The 27,252-nt window shown below is 46.0% G+C and overlaps 1 long non-coding RNA gene across 1 annotated transcript; it reads right to left on the reverse strand.

Moving 5' to 3' along the window:
* Positions 1 to 13,921: 13,921 nt before the first annotated feature.
* On the reverse strand, positions 13,922 to 22,907 carry LOC107114487. Its single transcript, XR_001482649.1, has 3 exons — positions 22,775 to 22,907; positions 21,049 to 21,094; positions 13,922 to 13,978 (listed from the first exon to the last, which is right to left on the reverse strand). It is a non-coding gene; the product is annotated as an uncharacterized LOC107114487 (long non-coding RNA).
* Between the last annotated feature and the right edge of the window lie 4,345 nt (positions 22,908 to 27,252).

Genomic DNA, 27,252 nt, shown 5'->3' on the forward strand with positions numbered 1-27,252 from the left:
CCCTCTCCTTTTTTCTTTTCTGTAGTGTTTAGGTGTAATAAAAAAAATAATAAAGCTACCCTGCTCGCAGGGGATTAAAAAGACATTTCTGTTATTTAAAAAAAATATTATTCACAGTCATCTTTTCTTACTGAGACACAAGACAGATTACATAAACTGTGCAATAGGATTTGAATTATAGAACTCTGGAGCCAACCAGAAATCTGAAACAGAGCTGAAACAAACCTGTTCACAAAGTAGAAGCATTTTAAACATGACATGTTAAACCAAGCAGAAATTACACATTAGGAGCATACTTACAGCAACGGGCAGGTCACAGTAGTATAGACCTGAAAAGTACTGGGTTCGACACATGGAGAATTCGAACTATGACATGCGTTCAGACGCATTTATTGTGCTTCACAACAAGACAAGGAAAAACGGCCCTCCGAGGCCAACTATATACACTCCACCCAGCACACCTCTGTTCCCAGTCCCTATCCCTTTACCAGCGCAACTTCCTGAACCATTTAATTACCGTACTACCCTATTAAAAGGAAAAGGTTCCCTTGCTCGAAAGCCAGTCGAATCTGACTCTAGGGTTGCGGTGCTTATCTCCGTTTCAAAGCCGAAGAGCCACCACTGTCCCAAGACGTTTCCGTGGTCATGTGGCCGGCATGACTAAACACCAAGGCGCACGGAACGCTGTTACCTTCCCACTGAAGTGGTACCTATTTATCTACTTGCAATTTCTTGCTTTCAAACTGCTAGGTTGGCAGGAGCTGGAACTAGAGACGGTAGCTCACTCCGTCATGCGGCACACTCAGGTCTCGAACTGCTGAACTACCGACCTTCCACAGCCTGCAGTTCAGCGTCTTAACCACTTGAGCCACCGCAGCTCTATCTACCCTATTACCCATGCAAAAAAGCCCTCCTGGACAACTCACCTTTGCATAGTGTGTGGAAAGCCAGGAGAGTGGGAGCCTTCCCTAACTTCATCAGGCAGGTCATTCCATAAGAAAGAAAGCACAAATAATGGGAAATTGTTGATACTGCCCATTTGTAGGGTGGCTGCGATGAGCAAAACTGCTGTGGCAGAGCACAGAGGGAGAGGAAGTCTGGCAGATATGAGGGGCCAAAGCCATGACAGCCAGTACCTGCCTGGAACTGGGCCTGGTAACTGATGGGAAGCTAACGGAATGACTGCGGAATGGGAGTAATATGCATCACTCCTGGTAATAAGCGAGCTGTGGCATTCCGTACCAACTGGAGTCTCCAAACTGATTTCAGATGAGGAAACTATGCAGAGTGCATTGTCATAGTCTAGTCTTGGTGTTACCATGGTGTGGATCCACGTGGCCAGATGGGTTGTGTCAAGGGGCCATCTTGTGGGCTTGACTGAATTGGAAGAATGCTTTTTTTTGCAGCTGCATTAACTTGCTTCTGCAGCAACAACGCTGGGTCCAGCTTAACAAGTGTTTATATAAAAAAAAAAAGGCAAGGGTCGGCTAACCCCACTGAAAGTGGGAAGAGGTCTGCTTTCCCCACCAGCAAGACATCTACCTTCCCAACCAGCATGGCCAGCTTCCTGTGGCCCAGCACTGGCAAAGGCATGCTGGTAATCAGGGCTTTTAAAATAATTTTTAAAAAGAGGTGCTGGAACTCTCAAGAGGGAAATGAAGTTTTCAATCCGTATACTGAAAACTCATGAACTTTTAAACATTTTAAAAATAATTTTGTCGAAGAGGTTCCGTAACTCCATTTTGGCGCATTCCCCCAGCAGAAAAAGCCCTACTGGTCACTGAAAAGGATGCATCAGAAGATATGCGCAGGAGACCTCTTTCTTCACAATTTCTTGGGGAGGAAATATCTCATGTTTCAGAAACTTTGGCAACGCAACTAGATACCTGTCCTGGAATTAAGCACCACACTATGTGTTGGAGATTTATAATTAGGCCCCAAAATTTGGGGTGTGGGGATCAGAGTCACAGCACTGATGGGACAGAGAGTTATACTGTTCGCCGTGCCATTTTCAAGATTGAAACCGTCACCTTATCCTAACTGCAATTAGCCCCAGAAGGGAAAGAAGGTAGTCTTTGCCTGTCTTTTTCCTCTGCCCAGCTAATTGCATGGGAAGCGATGGGCTCTATTGGCAAGATGCTCAAGAGGAAGCATTCACATTTTCTTTGCCCAGCAGAGTGGCCCTGATCCAAATCCCCCCCTCCCATGCACACAGAGCTTCTTATTAGGCTTGAAAACACATCAGGCAACCCCGTCACATCTTTCCAATATAATGTGCAATCTGGCTCCTTTCCCGGGGAAAACAATTATTGTCCCTCATTGAATGATATTGATGCATATATCTTTTTTAAAAAAATTTCCACTGCCTAACATCAGTGTCAACCTCACACAGACAAACAACTTGGAAAGGGTAGTTTTCGGTAAAAGGGTGAAAACTAGATTCAAACTTCCCAGTTGGCTGTTGTTAAACTATGAACGTCACCACTTGTGAGTTGACCCAACATAAATTTGTAGTTCTAAATGCATCCCAAAGAGGTCACTGTTGACACAGCCACCCAATCCAGACTATTTGCATGGAAAACCTAGACTGTTTATCCATTTCTGTGCATTATCAGCTATTCAAAGGACATGCACAGCAAACCAATGGACCTTCAAAGAGCATGTAGGAAATTTATAGCTTTGCAGATCGCCCTATATTCATGGGAACCAGATTTTCTTGATTGGAAAAGAAACGAATGAGATAAATAGTTTCAGAGAGTAGCCATGTTGATCTGCAGTGGAACAGCTAGATTCGAGTCCAGGAACACCTAACAGACCAACAAGAGCTTTTGAGAGTCAGAGCTCCCTTTGCCAGACATGAAGGTGTCTGACTGAGGGAGTTTTGACTCTCGAAAGCTTGTACCTTGAAAATCAGCTAGATTCGAGTCCAGGAACACCTAACAGACCAACAAGAGCTTTTGAGAGTCAGAGCTCCCTTTGCCAGACATGAAGGTGTCTGACTGAGGGAGTTTTGACTCTCGAAAGCTTGTACCTTGAAAATCTAGTTGGTCTCTGAGTGCTCCTGGACTTAAATCTCATGAGATGAATGGGAAACAATTTGGGTGAAACTGCTTTCCAGGTCGCCCTTGGCAGACTATGTGCCACTGCCAGCTGCATCAGGATTTGATGGCTTAACAGTCTACTAAGGATTCAGTTGCTTTGATTTCACCGGGTTGCTTAGCCATTAACAGATTATTTCCATTGTATTTGCTGATGGTTCTACCGACACAATAAGTAAAGCATAAGAAGGTTGTGTGCGTCTCTGAACAAGCCCATAGAGTTCACGGAGGTATTTTTTTTAGGGCAACAGCTGTTCTAGGAATATCCAAATTTTTCAACTCCAATTACACTATGCAAAGTGAGTAAATGGGTATAATGTATTCTGAGGGGGGGAAGCCAGGGAGATCCAGAGTAGATTTCACAAGGAGAAACAACAAACAGAGTTGGACAGGGAACTGGATCTCTTGTTAAGGGATCTCAGATAGTATCTGCAGGGAACCACCTTTGGTTACCTAATAGGAGGTGCTGCCAATCAGAGCAAACTATCCTGAATTAGACAAAAGAAATGTCTGACTTAAGGCAGCTCTGTAAAGTCTGTCAACCTGCCCTTGCTCAGGTAAGACTTTCCCCCTAATTACTAGGGTTGCCAACAGCCAGGTAGAGTCTGGAGATCTTCCTGGAATTAGAACGGGTCTCCAGACAACAAAGATCTGCTGGAGAAAATGGCTCCTTTGGAGGGGGGGATATATAGTGTTGTACCCAGCAGAGGTCCCTCCCCTCCCCAAACTCCACCCGCCCCAGGCTCCAACCCCAAATCTCCAGGAATTTAATTTCTCCAACCCAGTGTTGGCAAGCCTACCAGTTACCCAATATTTAACTGATTTCAACGGACTGTTGATATTTTAATCATTTCCTATTGATTTATGCAAGTTTGATGTTTATAATTTTTACTAGGAGTAATGCCCGTTGTTGGAAGAAATATGACGAGATCTAGAAGGAAGCTCCAGATGAGTGTTCCCGACTGTGGCTGGTGGGGCAGCAGAGGGAAGCGGAAAATGGAGGGAGGCAAGCCATGTTTCTTTCCTTCTGCTTAGCTATAAGGCAGGGCTGTCTCAAGTCATTTTGCTGCCCCAAGTGGGTAGAATGGGAGGACAACCTTATGGTAACAGATATGGTTCTCTCCACCTCTGACTTGCTTTTTTGAGGGGGAGGGGGGTGTTATGCAGTGGCAGCTAAGGTAGAAAAGCACCGCCTCCTGTGCCATGTTTTCTGGGTTCCAAAGGTCTGGAAAGTAGTTCCATAGCCGATTACATGGTTGCCAACTCTGGGTTGGGAAATACCTGTAGAATTGAGGGGTAGAGCCTGGGGAGGGCAGGATTTGGAGTGGGGAGGGACCTCAGTAGGGTATAATGCCATAGAATCCACTGCCCAAAGCAGCCATTGTCTCCAGGAGAACTGATCTTGGTCATCTGGACATCAGTTTTAATAGCTGGAGATCTCCAGGAGCCACCTGGAGGTTGGCTTATGTTAATGGCAGCTATGCAGTGGCAGCTAAGGTAGAAAAGCATCTCCTCCTGTGCCACGTTTTCTGGGTTCCAAAGGTCTGGAAAGTGGTTCCATTACACGGTTGCCAACTCTGGGTTGGGAAATACCTGTAGATTTGAGGGGTAGAGCCTGGGGAGGGCAGGGTTTGGGGTGGGGAAGGACCTCAGCAGGGTATAATGCCATAGAATCTACACCAAGAGCGGTGGCACAGGCAGTTAAAGCCTGCAAAAAGTAATCTATCACCGAACAGCCTTAACAGCTGTTCGAGTCCCACCACGACCAGGGTGAGCTCCCGGTCCATGTCCCAGCTCCTGCCCAACCAGCGGTTCGAAAGCCCTTAAGGCAAGTAGATAAATGGGTACCCACTCCTAGAGTGGGGGGGCACCCTATTAAAAAAAATGGAGCACAGCAGCAGTGGCTGAGTGGCTGGACGGCGGTGCGAGCGGCAATCTCGCAGGAAAAGAACATGGCGGCGGGCCGGCGGGAGACAGTGGGCGACTCAGATGGCGATTGGCCTGGGCGACATGGCAGCGTGGTGACGCAACGCGGTCGGAGCCTGCGGGACGGAGACCAACGGTTACGGCATCGCATGGCTGCGCGCTGTGAAAGACCACCCCAAAAGAGCCAATATGAAGAGAGACAGACCTCCGCCGAAGACGCCGCTGCCCGGACACAGCAAAAAAAAGAATCCGCCACGAAAGAACAACAGAAGAAGACCATTGCTGCGTAGGTGCCTGGTAAGGCATTCACCCCCCTCCCCCTTGCATTGTGACCCTAGCTAGGCAATTAAATGTCTATGTAAACTGCTCCGAGCCTTCGGGAAAAAGCGGTATAGAAGTCTAATATGTAACGTAATGTAATGTAATGCCCAAAGCAGCCATTGTCTCCAAGAGAACTGATCTGGGTCATCTGGACATCAGTTTTAATAGCTGAAGCCCTGACTGCTACGTCACATTGGCTGTCATACAGGGGCCATCTCAGCAGGATATAAGGACACAGTCCACCATTTTCTCCAGGGGGACTGATCTCTGCCATCTGGAAAGCAGTTGTAATTCTGAGTGATCTTCAGCCCTCACCTGGAGATTTGCAACCATGGTTTCCCCCAACAGACACTAAGGGGAAATTTATTTTACCTCAGAACATCAACAGCAAACTGTTTAGAATGTTAGAAGGAAAGGCCAGTGAGGCCGCATATGCAAACGACCCCTGTGTTCTGACTGGCTGTGGGGGGGAGAGGACTATTTAGAATGTTGGAGGCAGGACTCAGGCAAAGCAGCCAGTGGATAGGGAGACCCTCTGAATGACAGATCAGAGAGCGAAGTGATTTTGGAGCGTGTTGGAATGTTCAAGAAAGTCCATGACCAAAATAGAATTATATATACCGGAGGATAAGTCCATTGTTTATTGTTTTGATGGTCAATCGACTATTTTTATGTTCTGCCATTTGAGCTACTTCCCAGTGAAAAGGGCAGCCTACGAACCTTGAACATGAATAAATAGAATCTCTGTTGCAATGCAGTGTATATTAGAGTTGCCAGCCTCCAGGTGGGGCCTGGAGATCCCCCGCTTTTACAACTGATCCCCAGCTGACAGAGATCAGCTCCCCTGGAGAAAATGGCTGCTTTGGAGGGTGGACTCCATGGCATTGTACCATGCTGAGGCCCCTCCCCTCCCCAAACCCCACCCTCTCCTGGATTCACCCCCAAAGTCTCCAGCTATTTTCCGTCCCAGACCTGGCAACACGTTTTAATGTGGAAATGTAGGTATGCCTAGCCTCTGAGAGAGCAATCCACTATGAAGCCCTCTATGGCATGTGGCAGAAAAATATGTGGGTCCTTTGCATATTTATTGGTGGGGGGAGCATCATGGATAGAGAGGCTTGTTTAAGGACAGGTCTTATTTCCAGGAGGGGAAAGATGGAATCTTAAGATTAGCATAGGGTGTGTGGATTGAAATAAGGCTACAGGGGCAGGAGGGAGAAAAGGCCCATGTGATAACCTTTCATACCAACCTCAATACCTGTTTAGGATTCCTGTGTGACTCAGTCTTCACTGACATTAATGGCATCACTTGCTGACTGGTATTAGGAGTTCAGCCAAGGATCTGGCCCCTGAATTTAGGGTTGCCAGCTCTGGATTGGGAAACACCTGGTGATTTTGGGGGTGGAGCCTGAGGAGGGGGGGTTTGGGGAGGGGAGGGACTTCAGTAGGTTCTAATGCCATAAAGTGTACCTTCCAAAGCGACCATTTTCTCCAGGTGAACTGATCTCTATTGCCTGGAGATTAGTTGTAATCCCAGGAGATCTCCAGCTACCACCTAGTGTTTGGCAGCCCTATTTGAACTGTTTCATGCGACTGGGCCACTCCAGTGCAATACACTTTTAATTGTTCTATTCGGTAACCCTGGGAGGACAGTAAAAGCAATCGGAAGGAGTTGGGAGTTTGTTCTTCCCAGAGTTATTGAACTAATTTTGTCTGGCCTAGGCAGAAAGGACCCAGGAGATTAATCTAATTAACAATAGGATTTCTCCAGCCTTGGCCATGATGTAGTTGTATTTTTCTAAGCCAAGATGCTGTCATGATGAGGAGCCCAAGTGGGAAATGGGGCAGAGACCAGCCCTGTGGCAGCAAAACAACCCAGCCCCCTAATCTTGGCCAGGGCCCATTTGTGGTGTGTATAATGAGTAATTCACTTGCACCTTTGACTTTTGACAATTAACTCTCATTTCACTTTCGCACAGGGCCTTCACTGTCAACCGTCTGGACTGATATTTACTTGGGCTGTTAACTGATTAAATATTTTTAGTTGATGAGTCAAGAGTCATCTTCATGGATGACTTAACTGATTAACCTTAAAAGAAATGAGCATATTATCTCAAACCTTCTTCAAGTGCCTTTTGGAGATGTTGGACAGCAACAGCTGTCACCGGTTTTAGGGTAGAATGGCAGTCTCTAATGTCCTGTTGCAGTAACAACACCAGAACCAAAGTAGTAAAAAAAGGAAATAGTGTGCAGTGCACTTAATGTTCAGCCCCTCTGATTGAAACTGGCCCTCATTTAGGGTTGCCAATCTCCAGGCTGTGGCTTGAGATCTCCCATTAGTACAACTGATCTCCAGGTGACAGGAATCAGTTCGCCTGGGGGGAAATGACCACATTGGAAGGTGGACACGACGCATTATACCCCACTGAAGTCCCACCCTCCCCAGACCCTGCCAGCCTCAGGCTCCTCCCACAAAATCCCCAGGTATTTCCCAACTGTACCCTCGCTACTTAATCAATAAATGGTTTAGTTGATTAATCTGCAGATTAAACCAATTAATAGTCAAGAGCCCTTTCTGCAGTTTCTAGAGCTCTGCATTTTGTCTCAGCTGTGCTCACCTTCAATGGGCAGAATGTGTATTCAGTCTTAAAATGTCTATCTTCCCGTTTGGTGTAGTGGTTAGGAGCAGTGGATTCTAATCTGAAGAACTGGGTTTGATTCCCCACTCCTCTACATGCAGCCAGCCGGGTGACTTTGGGTCAGTCATGGTTCTCTCAAGAGCAGTTCTCTCAAGAGCTCTCTCAGCCCCACCTACCTCACAGGCTGTCTGTTGTGGGGAGAGGAAGGGAAGGGGACTGTAAGCCACTCTGAGAGTCCGAGTGAAGGGAGGGGTATAAATCCAACTCTTCTTCTTCTTTCTAAAATTACATTGACATTCACATGTGACACATTCTGTAGTACTGTATTAGCGTCAGTTATGAAAAATCCCTGAATTGTAGGAACCTTAAAATCACTAAACGAATTAAAGAACTAATTAAAGAACAAATCTGCAAAATTGAAAAAAAAACACTCTATGGAAGTAATGCAACCAAATATAGATTGCACAGAGAAAATACCTAAGGAATTTGTAGACAGGAAATTGCTTTCCTCAGAGAAGCCATTCTGATCTATGGGGAAAGTTCTGTTCATCTGGGTTTTTATACTGCTTATATCAATGTTAATATTGTTGGCTTTGCCCCTGGTATACACTGAACCAGCCTGGGAGAAAGATACAGAGCTGGGGGCCGGGGGGTGGGGGGGTGCATATATTGCTCTGTTCTACAGCTAAGAATTGGTCTACAAAAAATTCAAACAATGCACTGGTGCCTCCTAGTGTTCAAAACTGGGGATGTCAACCATTAACACACAAGGCAGCTGTAAAACTGAATCAGACCATGGTACTAACACGTTGCTATTGTCTCCTCTGATGGGCAGCACCTCTCCAAAGTCTCAGGATGGCCTTTCACATCACCTGCCACCTGGCTCTTTTAAACCTGAGATGCAGGAAATGAGCAGAATTACACACTTCTATGCTTCAGCTCAAATCACTGCAAAATGTCCCTCTCCCACTCCAGAGGTAGATGTGTTAGTCTGCTGAAGCAAAAACAACATGACACCATAAACATTAACAGATTTATTGCTGTACAAGCCTTTATGGACTAAAAAAAGGAATGCACAAGGGGGAAATGGTGAATAGTGGGGTTAAAAGGCCACGAAATGCAGGTGGTAAGGTCTGTGATTTTTTTAATGTAAAGATTTTTTTTTTAAGTATCATAAATATATACATATACTGACCATTTACAGAAACTACAGTTGTTGGTTCAACAAAATTTAACATTTGTAGAAGGTTAGAAATAAGTTGTATCTCTTTCAAGTCCTGGTTAATACAATTACATTTATTCATAAATTCTAATTCATTGGAGTCTCCCTTTTAAGTAGTTCTGTTGACAAATGTTGACTTTCAGACCCCACTTCTGAATGCTGACTTTTTTACATCAAATGTCTGTCCCTCTTTTCTTTGGCACTGAGATTGACCTATTTGTCCTGTGTCAATATAGGACTACATTAGATTAAAATTAGAAAGGAATATACAAGGGGGAAATGGTGAATAGTGGGGTTAAAAGGCCATGAAATGCAGGCGGTAAATTCTGTGATGGTTTTATGTAAAAGGTTAGAAATAAGTTGTATCTCTGCATCAAATATCTGTCCTTTTCTTTGGCACTGAGATTGACCTGTTTGTCCTATGTCAATATAGGACTACATTAGATTAAAATTAGAACTGAGAAATGAAATAAAACTCCCCTTCTCCTGTGTTATTTATGAGAGGCCGATAACATGCCCAAGTACTAAGAGCAGTTCTGCACATTAAAATTGCTCAGGGAACTGCTCAAATGGCACCAGTCTTTTCATGTACCAAACATCCCAGTCATCTGAATGCATGAAGTTGCCTTATACTGAATCAAACCCTTGGTCCATTACATCAATAATGCCCATTCTGATGGGCAGCAGCTCTCCAGGGTCTCAGGCAGAAGTCTTACATCACAATTACCTGATCCTTTCAACTGGAGATGCTAGGAATTGAACCTGGGCTCTTCTGCATGCCGAGCAGATGCTCTACCTCTAAGCTATGGCCCCTCCTCTTTCAACACTTGTGCACTTTCTCTGAAGTCCCTGATTGACTTAGGATTTCCAGATATACATAGACATGGGTTTAAAGATGCATGTACACTGTTGAATGACATCCACGTTATCTGTTGGTTGCTACCATCACTGGTATGATATTGGTTTTTCCTTCAGCAATTGTAATATGCAGAGCTATTGTAAAGGCCAGCTCTCTTTCTCTCATTGGCCAGCCTGTAATATGCAGGCCAGCTCTCTTTCTCTCATTGGCCAGCACATGTGACTTTAGGATACCGAAGGAAAACCAAACAAACTGCAGGACTTCAAATTCCAGGCAGAGCCTGAATGATGGTTAATCCCCTTTATGGCCATGATTAAATAAATTTACATACAGACAAAGGAATCACATAGAACATTATATCTTCCATCCTCGCAACCCATCATTCTGTGAAACACAACTGTTTCACCTGTACTTTCCTTGAAGAATGCAGGGAAGTGAAAGGAAATGACTAAAAGTGATACGTGTCTAGTGGCTCACACGCTAGACTCTTTAATCACTTTGATTAAAAACTATGGTTAAAATGGCAGCTTTTTGTGGCTGGAAGCCACCTCGTGCTTTAGCCTTGTCAGCCCATTTCCAACACCTGACTGTGGTAACAACTAGCCCAGGAAGCCTTGTAAATTGGTCCCATGTTGTCCCACAAACAAGGTTACTGAGTACACATGACAACCGTGTGAGAGCATGCAACCCATAACATCTCACAAAACAAATGTTTATTACCAAACTATTATCACACTAGCTTGAGAAAGAGGGTACCACGAACAGGGAAGCATCTTCATTCACTGTAATTATGTTCTCCAGTAAAAGCACTGTGAAAGTGCTTTTAAGCAGTAGCAAATGCAAAATAAAGATAATTTCTATTATAAATTGCACAGTAAATAGATATGCTGTGTTTATTTCAGTCACAAACAACTATTGAGTGGCATGAATAAATTATTTTGCCCAAACAACTGTCTTAAATCCTAAGGCAATTCCACAGTTTGTCTTAATACCAACATTTGGGACATTTCCTTTTCTTGAATGGAGTTACGACTAGCTTGTTCTGGAACCATAAATCATGCCAATTAACACAGAGCACAAGACAGAAACAGTAGTTCCAAGTAACAGAAATGTAGTAGTGAAAAAACAAGCAAATGTACTTGGACAGAACAGGCTGGTACTCTTGTTATTAAATAGTGCAGCAGGTCTCTCAGGGCTGATTTCTGTTCCTGATGTTCTCTAGGAGATTATGGGCTTCTTGGAGTCCATGACCAGCAGCTCTACTGAGAAGTTTTTCCACTTCCCTGGAAGGCATACAATGATTATTATAGCCCCATCTACATGTACAAGAGAATGAGGTGCAACTGAGGTGGCAGGATGTAGGGCTGGTAAAATGCACTGAACCACATTAGATTACAAGTGGGGAATTATACTTTTTAAAAAATCTTAACAATAACAATTTCTTGTCACTGGAGTATTAAGAGGACCTGCCAAAAAACTAAACTTCTCTCCCTGATATGCTATTTTAAAATATATATATAGGGAGTTTTTACATAGAGAGGAATATAAACAGCTTCAAGAGGGGATTGGATAAACATATGGCGCAGAAGTGGGAGGACTTCTAGAGTTCTGGCCGTGTTGGTAGACCTCCTGATGGCACCTGGGTTTTGACCACTGCATGACCCAAAGTGTTGGACTGGATGGGCCACTGGTCTAATTTAGCATGGCTTCTCTTCTGTTCTTAAGAACAGGACACTCCTCTCCCTCTAGTCTAGCATAGCCCATTCTGTCACATCAGTTTTCTACCACATTCTGTATCATGTGAAGAACAGGCCTAGGTGAATTGGTATGGGCTGGGGAGGGAAGAACACTTAAACAGACAGCTACATCCTTACATATCGCCTTTACTGTTTGTAAAGCTACATCAATGTTTCATTTATGCACAATTAATTGCTGACATCAGAACTGACCAATGGTCTATTCTATCACCACTCTCTTATTGAACCGTCCCCTCACAATCACATACCTTCAATATACTAAACTGTAGAACTTTATGAAATATAAGCCCTTTTCATAATTCTAAGTGCATAGCCCAGACACATCTGAGCTCATCAGAATTTAGAAGCTAAACAGGATCAGCAGCCTTGGTTAGTACTTGGATTGGAGACCACGAAGGAAGAATGGGATTGCTACACAGAGGAATGCAATGGCAAACCACCTCTGCTCATCTATTGCCTCAAAAAAACCCTTTAGAAGCTGCCATAGTGGCAATGGCTCTCAACTGTAATGCCAGAAGCTCACAAAGTAGAATTTTTGCTCACAGGACTCCACGGCTGTATCTATGGTAGATAGGGGCAGATGGTTATTTAAAACAGAATGATGGGGTGGGGGTCGGTGCTCCCTCTAAGCTGAGTTAGTGTGAGCTACCTCACAGTTTTTTAGCCTCCGGCTCACACATTTTTGTCTTAGCTCAGGAAGGAGGGCTCCAGAGCAAACTAATTTATGCAGTGGCCAAATCGCTGGCTCTCAACTGTAATGCCAGAAGCTCACAAAGTAGAATTTTTGCTCACAGGACTCCACGGCTTAGAGGGAGCATCGGTGGGGGTCAAGAAAGCAAAACAACTGCCTCAAAACCTTCATGCTCAGAGGCAGTATCTCTCTGAATACCAGCACTGGGCACAATAATGGAGGTCCAGCAGTGGGGCCAGGACACCAGAGGCCCTCCGACTGTTGGCCCTCCCAAGCACCAAGAAGACAGAGCATCACTTGCCCCAAACCGAGAGTTCCTATCTATACCTTGTGGCAACAAGCCACAGATGGACCTCTGCTCCATATGCTTATCTAATTCCCTCTTGTGACCGGACCTCCTCTAAGGATGGTTCCGAATGCCCAAGTCAGGATTATCTACGACAATGGGCGTGAGTTCTTGCCAATGTATACAGAGGTCAGATTGGCCAACGAAACGCTCCTAATTCCCAGGAATTGAGACAACACGCTAGGTTTATGAATAAATGTTGCCTTTTACTAAACAGTTCTCAAGCATACAAAAAACAGAAGCATACACAGATTCTCACAAGATCCTTAGTTACAGTAGTTCATAGAAAACAATCAGCAAGGAAAATAACAATCCCAACAGACAAGGGGGGAAGGATAACACCACAGGATATCGCTATACTTATCTGAGGTCCAAGCGAGGATAAGAGAAGAACAATTATGCTGGATCAAACCAATAGCCCATCTAATCTGACATCCTGTTTTACACAATGACCAAATAGATGCCCAGAAGCCGCTACCTACCCCTATCTATACCTTGTGGCTAATAGCCACTGATGGACCTCTGCTCCATATGTTTATCTAATTCCCTTTTGAACCCGTCCATGCTTGTAGCCGCCACCACCTCCTGTGGCAGTGAATTCCATGTGTTAATCACTCTTTGGGTGAAGAAGTACTTCCTTTTATCCATTCTAACCCGGCCGCTCAGCAATTTCATGGAGTGCCCACGAGTTCTTGTATTGTGAGAAAGGGAGAAAAGTACTTCTTTTTCAACCTGCTCTGTCCCCTGCATAATCTTATAAACTCTGATCCAGTCACCCCCCCCAGCCGTCATTTCTCCAAGCTAACGAGCCCCAAGCGCTTTAACCTTTCTTCATAGGGAAAGTGTTCCAACCCTTTTATCATTCGAGTTGCCCTTTTCAGCCCTTAATAACAGTTTCCACCAACTTACCCAGTATCGACGTCAGACTGACTGGCCTGTTGTGCCTTTGTTGTCTATCTCAAGACATTACATTACACTGAATTTCAGTTGCTGAGAGAAGAACTTCCATAGCAGTGGAAGGAAACAACTTACCCTTCTCCAAGCCCCACTGTCATATTCTTCAGCTTTCCAACAGCCAAATTAAAAGAGGCGTGAGGGTGGCCATGCTCTGCAGCTTGACTGAGAGAGAGAAGAAAGAAAGACGTGCCAGATGAGTTCAATATATAGAAGACGTAACCCGTGCCTACATAACCCACTACCTGCCATGCTGAATGCAGGAACCATCCAAACAGAAGCCCACCTGAGGCTGGTGGGCTGCATTTGCCTTGGAAATTCCTAAGATGTATCAATCTGATGTAAAGAAATGAAGATGCATGTTGGAGTAGTGTTGGGCAAAAAGTTTCCTACTGTGTCTTCACAGATACATCACGTGTGTGATGGGCAGAGTAGGGATGACAGGCCTGCACCCACATTTCCTGGGAGCTGTTTAGGGGTGAGGCCTGGGAACGGAAAGAGTCACTGACACTTTGACATTTCTACTCCCAATAGACTCTTTTGTTGTTCAGTCGCACAATTGAGTCTGACTCTTCGCGACCCCATGGACCAGATCACGCCAGGCCCTCCTGTCTTCCGCTGTCCTCTGAAGCTTGCTCAATTTTATGTTCGTTGCATCTATGACACTGTCTAACCATCTCATCCTTTGCCGTCCCCGTCTTCTTTGACCTTCAATCTTTCCCAGCATCAGGGTCTTCTCCAGTGAGTGCTCCCTTCTCATTTGGTGGCCAAAGTATTTGAGCTTCAACTTCAGGATCTGGCCTTCCAGGGAACAGTCAGGGTTGATTTCTTTTAGGATTGACTGATTTGATCTAGGAATCTCTAAAACTCTATGATTTATTTATTTATTTATTTATTTACCTTCAACTTCTAGCCCGCTCGAACCCCTCCCATGGGTCTCTGAGCGGCTTACATAGTTTTGTATTATCCCTATCTATGGGCACATATATATATCGTATTAGGGGTGGGACTACCTAACGGCACCCGGTGGGATTCAGTTGACGTGTCTTCAGCTCGGCTCGGCTCGGCTTCTCGGCTTCGGGTCGGCATCTTCCCTCCGCTCTCTTCAGGCTCCTCGGGAGATCTTTTGGAGTTGGCGGGCCCATTCGTTGTGCCGATCGCATCAGCGCGGCACTGGCTCCGTCCCTCAGGCTCCGCCGCGCCTGCGCTGAGCATCCTCACGCCTTCCGGGCTCCGCCTTCGCCGCCGGTTCACCGTTAGATGTTGCGTTTCCTTTTTCTTCTGCTCACCGTCTCGACTACCGCCGCCATTACACGCCACTCCGCTGCTGCCGCCGCTCGCCGAACCGTCGCTGCTGAGGTTCCCACCTCACCTCCCAATGGAGGAGGGTGCTCCCTGCCTTCTAAGGCAGGTACCCATTTATCTACTCGTAAGTTGTTATGACTTTCGAACCGCTGGGTGGGCAGGAGCTGGGACTAGGGCCGGGTGCTCACCCCAGCCGCGGTGGATATCGAACAGCCTACAAGCTGTTCGTTAGATGTTAAGGCAGGTGCTTCATAAATATTTGGTCTGCTCTTAGCACATTGCAGAGGAAGAATAACTGCACTTCTAGGTCTTTACCTAGACATCAAAACATCAGTGCCTATGTTCCCTTGTTTTCCTTCTTCTGCTCACCAGAGTGATGGTGGCCATTGGAGGGCAGGACAGGAGTTCCACCATCCTCAGCAGACACCTGGCAGTCCTAGGGCCAGGTCCATACTACACACTTTCCCCAAGGCTTCCCCTCCTTTTGGGAAGGGCAGGCCTTTCACCTTTCATAATTGTATGGCAGACAGAGGATTCAGCTTTCCCAACTGTATCTCCATGCAAAGTAAAGTTGCATTTCTTTAATTTCTGCAAATTGAGCATCTCTAAAAGACTCCAGAACCCTGAAAGGAAATAAAGGGAGCCAAGCCTAATCTCCCAGGATCAAACCACATATTCTTCCTATAACTCTTACAAGAGGCTGCTTTGGAGAATTTGTATTTAAGTCCTTCTCTCCCACTATTATTTCAGTAGCCATCATCCATAAAGATGACATTTTACCCACTAGGTCTTTTCTCATGCAAGCATTTACATAAAAGTGTTGGAAGTTAAGCTTAACTGGAGATTCTGCTAATGCACCAACCACTAGGGGTGTGCATTCAGCTCAGCCGAGACAAATAAAAGCCCAAATACTGCTTATGTGGCAGTATGCGGGCTCCCCGAATGCCAAATCAGATTCTCTAATCTGATTCGGCATGCTGAATACAGCAGCCCTGAACAGCTGCTGAACTATTCTGCAGCTATTCGGGGGGCCCAAATAATGGTGGGACACAGCAGGAAGGGGTTTAAAGTTTGAAATGCTCCCTTACCTACTTTTGCCTTTTCCTTTTCCTGCCAATTCAGGGCTTTTCCCACCTCTTCCCTGGCTTCTCTGGGCTAAGGGGGGAGGGAGAGAGGGAAGAGGGCAGCTTACAGCCAGTCTCTGCCATACATCTACAAATTGCAGATGCACGATGCAGCTCTTTGCAAGGCTTCCTTTACATATGCTGTGTTGGGTGGGTGGGTTCTGTTGGGTGGGTGTTGGGAGGAATTGGCTTTGCTCAGTTCCACTTAACTTTGCTTAAAGTTACAATTTAAGTGTTTAAAAAGTTTTTAAAGTTTGTTTTCATGTTTTTAAAAGCTTTATTGTTGGTTAGTTTATTCCTTTTGGGTCTAGGGGGGCTGGTGGGTTGCGGGTTGTTGTTCAAACTCAATAGTGTGCCAAAAGTTTTGGTTTGTGTTAGTTGTTGCACATGCAGTCTTGTTATGAAGGCTGGGTTTTTTGAAAGTTTTCCTGTTTAGATTGTTCCTTCTGGTTGTTGTGGGGGGGGGGAACTGGTCGTCACTAGTGTGCATTTTTGTTCACTAGTTCAACTTCTCTTGTGGTTTGTGTTAGTTGTTGCAGTGTTGTGAAGGTTGGGTTTAGTAAAGTTTTCCTATTTAAGAGTAGATTCCTTTCAGTTGTTGGGTGGGAGCTGGTGGGGTGTGGGTTGTTGTTCAATAGTGTGTCTTGTTGTAAGTTCTGGTGTGTGATAGTTGTTGCACTGTTGTTATGAAGGTTGGGTTTTTAAAGTTTTCCTTTTTTAGTAGATTCTTCCTTCTGGTTGCTGAGGGGGGCTGTGTGTGTGTGGGTTGTTGATGATGTTTTGGATTGGATCAGCTAAGGTTTCTTTAGGGGTCTGTGTTAGTTCAGTAGTTGTGTGTGTCGTTGGTTTTTCTTTTGGTTTTTTGGTGTTAGGTTCTGCTGTCCTTGCAGAAAGCCCCCCCCCCCTCAGTTCGTAAAACAGAGATTCTTGGGTTGGTCCTTTTGGATTTCGGTGTGGCACTTGCACTGCCACAGTGGTACTTGTTCTACTGTGCACATAGCAGTGTTAGACTCCTGGCAAACAAGCAACCTCCCAACAGTTCACTTTCCACGAGATTCCCTGGGAGAGTCCAACTGCTGGGTGCCTGCTGTTTGCTGGGTTAGGATATTTTACCACGATATAAAACCATAGGAACCAATGGAGGGAATGGGGGCAACCTCTTTGGGTGCCCATAAGAATTGGACCTACTGGTCCAATGTCTTTGGAACTTAGGGGTTCATGTGGAGAGAGGCTCCAGCAGCTACACTGTGGATTTGTTGCCTCTCCCTCAACCCACTCCCCCCCCAGCCCACTGAAGACACTTTCCCCCCACCATAGGAACCAATGGAGGGAATGGGGGCAACGTCTTTGGGGGCCCATAGAATTGGAGGAGAGGCAAGCATTCCCCCCTCAGTTCTCCCTTCGATGCAGTAAGGAGTTAGCTTCAGTAGAGAAAACCACAGCGGGGAAAGGAGGGAGGGTTGTGTGCCCACACAGAAGACCACTTGATGAACTCGATGTCACAGGTAAGTACACCCCCATTTTCATCTTCATGGCTTCTGTGCAGTCCCACATGGAAGAATAGCAAGTTCACCTACCAGAGAGGAGGGTGTGGCCTGGATCAGCAGAAGACTGACTATAATACCGCCTTCCCCACAGCTTCCTCACTCCAGGAGTCGATGTCCATGGAGTAATGCCATACAAAGGTCGAGGCCGTTGACCAGGTGGCTGCCTTGCATACATCCTGGAGTGGCTGCCTGGATGAGAAGGCTGCTGATGAAGCCTGAGCCATCATAGAGTGTGCTGATACAGTGACAGGACAGCTCCCGTTTCAGCATACGCTGCTCTATGCTGTGGAAACTATCCATCTAGACAAGGTTTGTGCAGAGGCGGCCTTCCCTTTATTGTGGCCTCTGAAATAAATGAATAAATTCCTGTCCCCCCTAAAGCCCTCTGTTAAGAGGAGAACCCTTCTAACATCCAATGTGTGCAGCATCCTTCCTGATGTAGAAGTCAGGGAAGGGGGAAAAAACTGGAAGGGTGATGTTGTGACCCATGTGGAACTGGGAGACTATTTTAGGGAGGAATTCCAGGCATGGTCTCAGCACCACTTTATCTGTATGGAATTTTAGAAAGGGAAGGTCACAGGAAAGTGCGCTTAGTTCCCCCACCCTGTGGGCAGAGGTGATAGCCACCAAAAACACTGTCTTATATGAAAGAAAAGACAAATCAGATATCGTCTCCCGTTCAAATGATTTACAAATACATCTGGACAAAGCCAGAGATCAACTCTGTTGTGGGACAGGGCATACAACAGGTGGGTATAAATTCAACAGAACTTTAAGGAACTGTTTGGACTCTGCAATAGAGAGAACTGTGGGTCCCTTTACTGTTTCATGAAAAGATGAGATTGCAGCCAAGTGGACTTTAATGGATGAAGTTGCTAATCCCTCATCCTTCAGGGTAAGGAGGTACTTAAATATCTTAGATATGTCACAGGTTTCTGGACTAATCCCTTATTCCTTTGCCCATATTGAAAATCTCATCCATTCATACTCATATGACCTTCTTGTAGAAGTTCATGTAGACCTTCTTGTAGAAGTTTTGCATGTCACCCTCGGTGTCAATGGTGGTAGCGGTTGATCAACCATGCTGTCAGGTGTAAGCACCTGAGCCCAGGGTGGCAGGTTGGACGTACTTGTAGAAGATCCTCCTCCAGTGGGAGGGATTTGTGAATTCCCCTTGCCAGGTTCCAGAGCAGTGGAAACCAGACCCATCTCAGCCAATAGGGTGCAAGAAGTATACACACTGTTTTGTCTGCCTTCAGTTTGGCAACCATTCTGCAATGCATAAAATTCTGGGATGCATAAAACAGGTGCCCATGCTAGTGTAGCTGGAACACATCTCCAGGTGAGTTGTGGTCTGCTGCCACCAGTGTTCCCTCTAAGCTGAGTTAGTGTGAGCTAGCTCACAGTTTTTAAGCCTCCGGCTCACACATTTTTGTCTTAGCTCAGGAAGGAGGGCTCCAGAGCAAACTAATTTATACAGTAGCCAAATCGCTTGCTCACAACTTTAAAGCCAGTAGCTCAGAAAGCAGAATTTTTGCTCACAAGACTCCACAGCTTAGAGGGAACACTGGCTGCCACCCTGGGCATTTGGTGTTGGTTGTAGTTGCAAGAGATCTATTTTGGGGGATCCCAAGTCCTGAAAAATTGGATGATGGTAATGGTCCGTGACTGGTCACTCTTGGCTTATGGACACATCCCTACTTAGGATGTCTGCTAAGGTGTTGTGTTGCCCAGCTATGCGCATGGCTGTTAGATCTACCCAATGACTTATTGCCCAACACCAGATGTGAGATGCTTCCATGCATAAACTGCCAGATCCTGTGCCCCCTTGCTTGTTTATGTAAAATTTGGCTGTCATGTTGTCCATAGCCAGGCGCACTCACCAACCCTGAGGGACATTGCTCACAGTAGCTTGCCATAGTATGCCCTCTCCTTACAGCAGCAAGGAGAACTGAGGGAAGACTGCTTGCCCCTCCTCCATCACATGGCCATTTGGGCGGGACAGGCTTCACTGAAGATGGAGGAGAGGGGGAACACTCTTGGGCTCTAGAAACGTCTCTATAAAGCTTGCTAGATCCTCTCTGTGGCAGGCCTGCGACAGAAGACAGAAGCTACAAAGATGAATAGGTAGAGTGCTCTAGAAAAAGTAATCATTGGGGCCTACTGACCTGGCAATAATAGGCCAGTTTCTAATTGACCCTTTTGGGTCAAGATGCACAAGAGGATTTGGTTTTGGGATACAAACTGATTTGGTTACCCTGATGAATTATCTAGGCTAGGAGAAAGAGATGGCGAGCATGATCCCGTTGATTCATCTAGAACTCTCAATGGCTTTGTATAACACTAACCATGCTATCTTTCTAGAGTGCCTTGATATGTCAGGACTAAGCCATTAACATATTGTAGTGGTTCTCATCCTTCCTGGAAGATAGATCCAAGAAGGTGATGCTGAGACACTATCGTTCCTCTCCATGGGGCTTGTCATATACAGCTTCTGGAAACGAGTTGGCTAGGAAGATACTGTATTCTCCATGAAGAAGCAGGTTTCTAGTTTGAGAGATTCCCTAGCTATGGATTTTTGCTGAAACCTCAAATAATAGCTGTGGTCAAGGGTACCCTTATAATAGCCTCAGCTGATTCATCAGATGTACAAATAATGCACAACATAAGACAATAATAATGTACCATACATGCAGTTGTTCTTGAAGACTGTCCAAAAGTGACAATTAGTTCAAAACGCTGCAGCCCATCTTTTGTCAGCAAGAAACAAGAAAAAGCACATTACACCAACGCTCCAACAACTATATTGCATCTTTCCCCCCCATTATATATCTGTATCTATGAGTTCATGTTAACCTGCTTAAATGACCTGCATCCAGAGTATCTCAGGTGCCTTCTTTCAGGAGTCTTCCCTCTTCCTAAGAACTGCCATCAGTCCAGGACAGTGTTTAGAATGCCTTCTCAGGCAGATACAACACTGGCTTCTCCTAGGAGCAGGGCCTTTGCAGTTGTTGCCCCAGCACATTGGAATCAGCTTGCCCTAGAAGTTTGCCTTTTCCATCACTTGCAAGGAAGGGGGGGTGTCTTCCATCAGGCAATTGATTTTTCCATAGCTGTTTAAGGTGACCTATTTATACACCTGCGGGTTTGCTCCTTCTCCCACTGCTCCAGAGTTTCTTTTAGTAAGCACTATAGAGAATCACAGGGGGGGGAAATCACAGGTAGATTACTAATAAAATTAATATTGCCCACATCTTACCTGAACCACTGCATAGCTTTCTCTTCATTCTTTTGCACACCAGCTCCTGGTAATGAGACAAAGGCTCATCAATAAGGCTACCAACTTTTTCTGACCTCTGCTTCTGTGCATAACAAAAGTTAGCACTATAGCACCCCCATTTAAGTGGGATGGAGACTAGAGACCAGCCCGGCCCTGGTCACATCCAATTGGCAACAGTTTCTGTCTATCAACCCTGGAGGGTGGGACATCTCTCAGGGAGGCAGAGAGAAGAAAGGGCAGGCATAATTCAGGGCAGGCATAATCCAGGGAGTCTCCTTCATAAGAGCCAGGGACTCAGGCCGGAAAAGATGCACACCCTAGATCTCATACTAGCTAACCCAGGGGTCATTTCGTAGAAAAAGAGCTAGGGGAACTCATTAGCATAACTCATTAGCATATGCCACACCTGCAAGGCCAGCGGGAGTGCGAGGAAGCCCCGCCAAGGCCCTCCCTGGCCCCAGGCAGGCAGGGGTGGGGAGAGGCGGGGGGGGAGCAAACTACCCTCCCTCTTCTCCTGCCTCCTCCTGGCTGAATAAGGGCCGGAAGCAGGGCGGCCGGAAGCAGGGGGTGGGGCTTCATCATGTGCCCCGCCCCCCTGCACCTCACCCAGGGGAACTGTGTTCCCCCGCGTTCCCCCCTGAAATGACCTCTGAGCTAACCATCTACAAAGGGGCAGTGGGCAGAGAGGCAGAAGACCAAGGGTGCTGCTCACCCCTCCTCCTCTCAAGGTCTGTCAAGGCTCCCATAAGGAGGCTCCACCCTGACAACATGGCAGACTCTCACTCACACCATCCAGGTTCCAGCACTTGAGGAACATATCTAAACATCTGGTAGATCTGAGTCCACCTTAGAGACCAAAAACATTTCTGCATTATAAGCTTTCAAGAGTCAAAGCTCCCTTTGTCAGATACAAGTCTATGAGGCTGATGGATTTCCACTCCTTGAAGCTGAATGTAGTACCGTCCATGAAGCTAGTTTCAGAGGGCAGCCATGTTGGACTGCGGTAGAACCGCTAGATTCAAGTCCAGTGGCACCTTTAGAGACCAACAAGATTTTCAGGATATATAAAAACCATGTGGATAGATACATTCAGTGACAGCCAGCTTTGTGTAATGGTTAAGAGCAGCAGACTCTAATCTGGAGGACCAGGGTTGATTCCCCACTCCTCCGTATGAAGCCAACTGGGTAACCTTGGGTCAGTCACAGCTCTCTCAGAACTCTCTCAGTCCCACCTACCTCACAGGGTGTCTGTTGTGGGGAGAGGAAGGGAAGGCAATTGTAAGCCACTCTGAGACTCCTTTGGTATAAGACCAACTCTTCTTCTTCTGAAGTAACAGAACAAAGTTTGAGCCCAATGGCACCTTTAAGATCCACAAAGTTTAATTCTGGGTATAAGCTTTTGTGTTCTATGGATACAGAAAATCTTGTTGGTTTCTAAGGTGCCACTGGATTCGAATCTAGTGCTGCTGCAGACCAACACGGCTATCCTCTGAAAATATCTAAAAATGAGGACAATTTACAATACAGCCATATCCAGATTTGTGCAAGCAGCACAGAGGTTTGCAGTAGCACCACAAATCCATACCTGTACAGATTTTCTTTCTCACAAAAGCAAATGCTACAATTGTACACAACTGGATTGCTTTAATGGCACTGAAGCCAACCAAGAGCAAGCAGAGATATTACGGACTTAGATTGCTCTTACCTTTTAAATATCTCTGTCCCACAATGTGTTGGGCGTTGGGATACCCTAGGTGAGCATACATATGAGCCACATGGAAGTGGAAGTTTTCGTAGCATAGCAAGAGGTAGAGCAGAAGAAAAACAGCAGCGGAAATAGTCAGCAACTGAAAGCAGAAGAAAAGAACTGATGCACCCAAAAGACTTCAGTCTTTGCAAAGGGAGCCACCTTTTAACTTCAATCTGTAGCATGAAATCACTTTTAAATTTTGCATACATACCCACTTTCTTTGTTCTTCCTTTCTAGGGTTGCCAAGTCGTACCTTAAGCCACAGCAGGGGAGTCCCGGCTCGCTCTGGGAGAGCGCACGTGCGCGCGAAGGGCACGCATGCCGCGAGCATGTCACCTGGAAGTGACGCGGCCACGCCTGCGCGCCGGAAGCAGGGCTCCGGTCATCCAAGTGGAAAACATAGAGTTTTCCCTCGGATGACCGTGGCCCCACCCCCAGCGCGCCCGGCGTGGCTGCGTCACTTCCGGGTGACGTGCTGACGCCGGGCACGTCCCGTGCTTTGGGGGTGGAGTTCCCCCCAGGGCCCGATCCGTCAGCAGCGGGGAACGGGCTTCTGGGGCGGGGGTTTCCCCGCCCCCCGGGGGGACTTGGCAAGCCTATTCCTTTCCCAATCCCTAAACTTTTAGTTTCCCTGTCACTCCTTCCTTCTCCTTCTCTTAAAAACACAATAAAGAAGGAGATGTTGGAGGCACCACCGTGAAACACAGACGGTTGTGCCATGAGCCAGCTGTAGGTTCTGATCCAGCAACTGATAACCGATAGAGATATAGCTACACTGGAAATCTGTATACATAAAATAAAATACTGCTGGCACTTATACTTTGCTGAGGGTGCTAAGAGTTCTGTTAAAGATCCTTCTTTCCTTTCCCTTCTCCCAGAAGAACTACATTTCCCACAATTCCTTGTGTGGAGAAAATGAGTGTTAAGCCATCTGCAGCGTAGCTAGGCCCTTAGAGTAGTGAAGTGGGTAGTATAAAATTCGGTCCCCCTCCTTGAACTGTGCTGCTGCCTTTTTTCATATCCAGCTATTAGCAGTGCCACTTTTCATTGGCAGTGAGTGACAGTTATCCAAGTCTTGCCAATCTTTATTAGGTACGTACTTGTTAGTTCCTGGGAACCAAACATTTGAATTGAGAAATATGTCCTTTTCCATGATTCATATACCTTGCCAGCAGGCTGCAGATTTCAATATGAGTGAAAGGAGCTGTTCCAACATCTCATGCAGTTTTGTACTCTCATCTGTATCCAGGCCCCACCCCTTTGGATGCACATGGAAATACATGTCTCCATCCAAAGCCATTAGTTCAGAAGTCTGCAACCTTTTGCAATTAAAGAGCTAAGCTACATCAAAATTCAGAGCATGAGATCACCAGGGTAACCTAGGGTTGCCAGGTCCCTCCTGGTCACTGGCAGAGGATGGGGGCGGGTACGATGGCCAGATGGAGCCCGGGAGGGACAGGGACCTCCATGTAGTAGAGTCCAGACTCCAAAGCGTTCATTTTCTCCAGGGGAATTGATACCTGTAGTCTGGAGATGAGCTGTAATTCCTGGGGATCCCCAGGTCCCACCTGGAGGCTGGCATCCCTAAGGCCACTTGCACAACCAAAAACATGCAGCTTAACATTACTGATAAATGGTGATTAACAATCCATGTTTCCATAGCCCAAACTGCACTTGTGACATGTCATTTTGTAGGGAACAGCCCACATGAGGTCCCACAATGAGTAACAAATGCCCAGGTGCACTCTGTATGACTGTTTTAGAGTGCTAGCATGAAACTCTGTGTGATTCACATTCAAATTACTGGCAACTGTTCACCTAGATTATTAGGAGGCTGAAGTTGGTTCCTTACTCCCAGTTCCCTATTCACGATTTATTCATGAATTCAACCAAAAACACTGAGGAGAGTTTGAAAGCTCTAAGCCCCAAAATTTGGTGTGGACCATTATATATCATACACCCCCACATTCAGCAGGCTCTCCCCTTCAAGGGGACATATGGCGTTTCCTGGTCCAAAGCCCAGTTCCTTATTCAAATCTCCTTTGAAATAAAGGCCTCTTGCTGGTACTCCAAATAGAAGCTTGTGACTCCGGAACCAGTGTTTGGACTGGGCATCACTGCATGTCCTCTTGCAGGAGACAGTCTCTGGAGTGTGAGGATGTGTCACTTGGGGTGATCCAAAGATTGTTTTGGGGTGCAGCCTGGCCCCAGTGTCTCCCTGTGCGATTGTCCTGGGGGTACCCCACTTTGGAGTGGCTGGCACAAGAACTTTGGAGCAGAAAAGGCCGTATGTCCCCTCAAAGGGGAGAGTCCTCTGAATGTGAGGGTGTATGAAGTCTGGCAATCCAAACCTCATTTTGGGGTGCAGAGGGCACTAGGTCATACCAGTTCCTTATTCAAATCTCCTTTGAAATAAAGGCCTCTTGCTGGTACTCCAAATAGAAGCTTGTGACTCCGGAACCAGTGTTTGGACATCACTGCATGTCTTCTTGCAGGAGACAGTCTCTGGAGTGTGGGAATGTGTCACTTGGGGTGGTCCAAAGATTGTTTGGGGGTGTCTGCCTGCGCGATTGTCCTGGGGACACCTCATTTTGGAGCGGCTGGCACAAGAACCAGGTTTTGGACCAGGAAACAGCAGATGTCCCCTCCAAGGGGAGAGTCCACTGAATGTGGGGGTGTATGATACATGGTGGTCCATGCCTTATTTCGGGGTTCAGATCTTTTAAGCTCTCCTCAGTGTTTTTGGTTGAATTCATAAATAAGTCACGAATAAGGAACTGGGAATAAGGAATCAACTTCAGCCTCGTTTGATAGTTTCCCTTTCTGTAAAGGATCTCTGTAAAGAACCTCCCCCTTTAGTCCCATGAAAATCTTTGCCTGCCGTTCCCTTCACATACTGGTTATTCTAACATCCTTCCCACCTCTCCAATATAGTTTAAAGATTGGATATGGTTTCATAGTGATCCACATTGGGCTGGGCTCTAGAGCCTTGGGTGGCAGATCCCTGCATTAGTTGTCGCATACAGCTAGACTTGTAGTAAAATCCTCAGTTCACCACAAGTGAGCCACAGACTTCTGATGCAGGTTGGTACAGAACACTGGTTATCATGGGGGTTTGTTTGGTTTTAGAAAACAGTTTTCTAATATCTTTGGATGGGTGGATGGATGGGCGGGCTGGAGAATTGCAGTCTGTTGTTCTCTGTTTGATAAATAGGGCGCTCGAACTTCATTTGTATAGGTCACTGGTGGGCCATCTTATCAGCCAACTTGCAGGCAGTGGCTGACAATTTATGCAAAGCAAACAATATCAAACAGAAGACATCTCCATCTTCCACAATGGGCTCAAATATTCATCAGACAGCCTCTTGATCGATAAAGCCCCCCCAAGCCTTTTAAGCATAACAAATGGTGCTTTTATCCTACAGCACATGGTTGTTGTTTCCAAAGACAAGTCATTAGGAAGAAAAATTGATCACTCTGTACTAAAGCAATAGGTGCCACCTTGAACAAAGCTTTAGAAAGTACCCTTTGAAATGCTTTGTTATGATGATTGGTTGTCCTCCTGTTGTTGATTTCCCTTCTGAAATGGTTTGATACCTTTAAATAAATCTAATTCTGTATGAGTCGTGCAGTTTACATACAACCATTGTCTTTTTATTATTACTTTTTGCTGCAAAGTCACACTGACATATGGTGACCCCCACAGGGTTTTCGAGGTGAGAGGATAGCCCAATCTCATCAGATTGCAGAAGTTAAGCAGGGTCAGTCTTGGACAGTATTTGTGTGGGAGGCCACCAAGGAAGTCCAGGGTTGCGACACAGAGGCAGGCAAAGGCAAACCACCTCCGAACGTCTCTTGCCTTGAAAACTGTACAGGGTTGCCATAAGTCAGCTGTGACTTGATGGCCAAAAAGGGAAGTTTTCAAGGCGAGAGATATCCTGCTTAGCAATGCCGGACTTCCTTGGGGGTCTCCCATCCAAGTACTTACCAGGGCTAACCCTGCTTAGCTTCCGAGATCTAGGTCAGGGCTCTTACGACCTTTAGATTTTGTGATGTAACTTTTTAAAAAAGATACAAAACATAGTATCTTGGGTTAACAATAAGAAGTTGATGATTGAATCATCCCAAATTGATCAGTTATCTTGCAACACAGAAACCTGGGCTGTGCACATTTTGTGATGCTGGAAAGCTGTTGTTCATTCCCTTTAGTTCCCACAGCAGCTGGTTGTTGGCTTGAGCTATCCACTGCGTGGTTCCCCATCCCATCCCCCAAGACAGCAGAATACTTTAAAATCTGGATAGTAGTGTAGAAATAACCCATGATGGTGGGATGGTAATACAAACAGGAACTCAGGCCCCGGTCACACGGGAGGCTTTGATCCGCGAGAGGGACGGATCAGGGGTGCATTAAGCAGGCGCGATCACACCGCAAC

This window comes from Gekko japonicus, unplaced genomic scaffold, assembly GCF_001447785.1.
Source record: "Gekko japonicus isolate JY-2015 unplaced genomic scaffold, Gekko_japonicus_V1.1 scaffold68, whole genome shotgun sequence".
NCBI classification, from domain to species: domain Eukaryota; kingdom Metazoa; phylum Chordata; class Lepidosauria; order Squamata; family Gekkonidae; genus Gekko; species Gekko japonicus.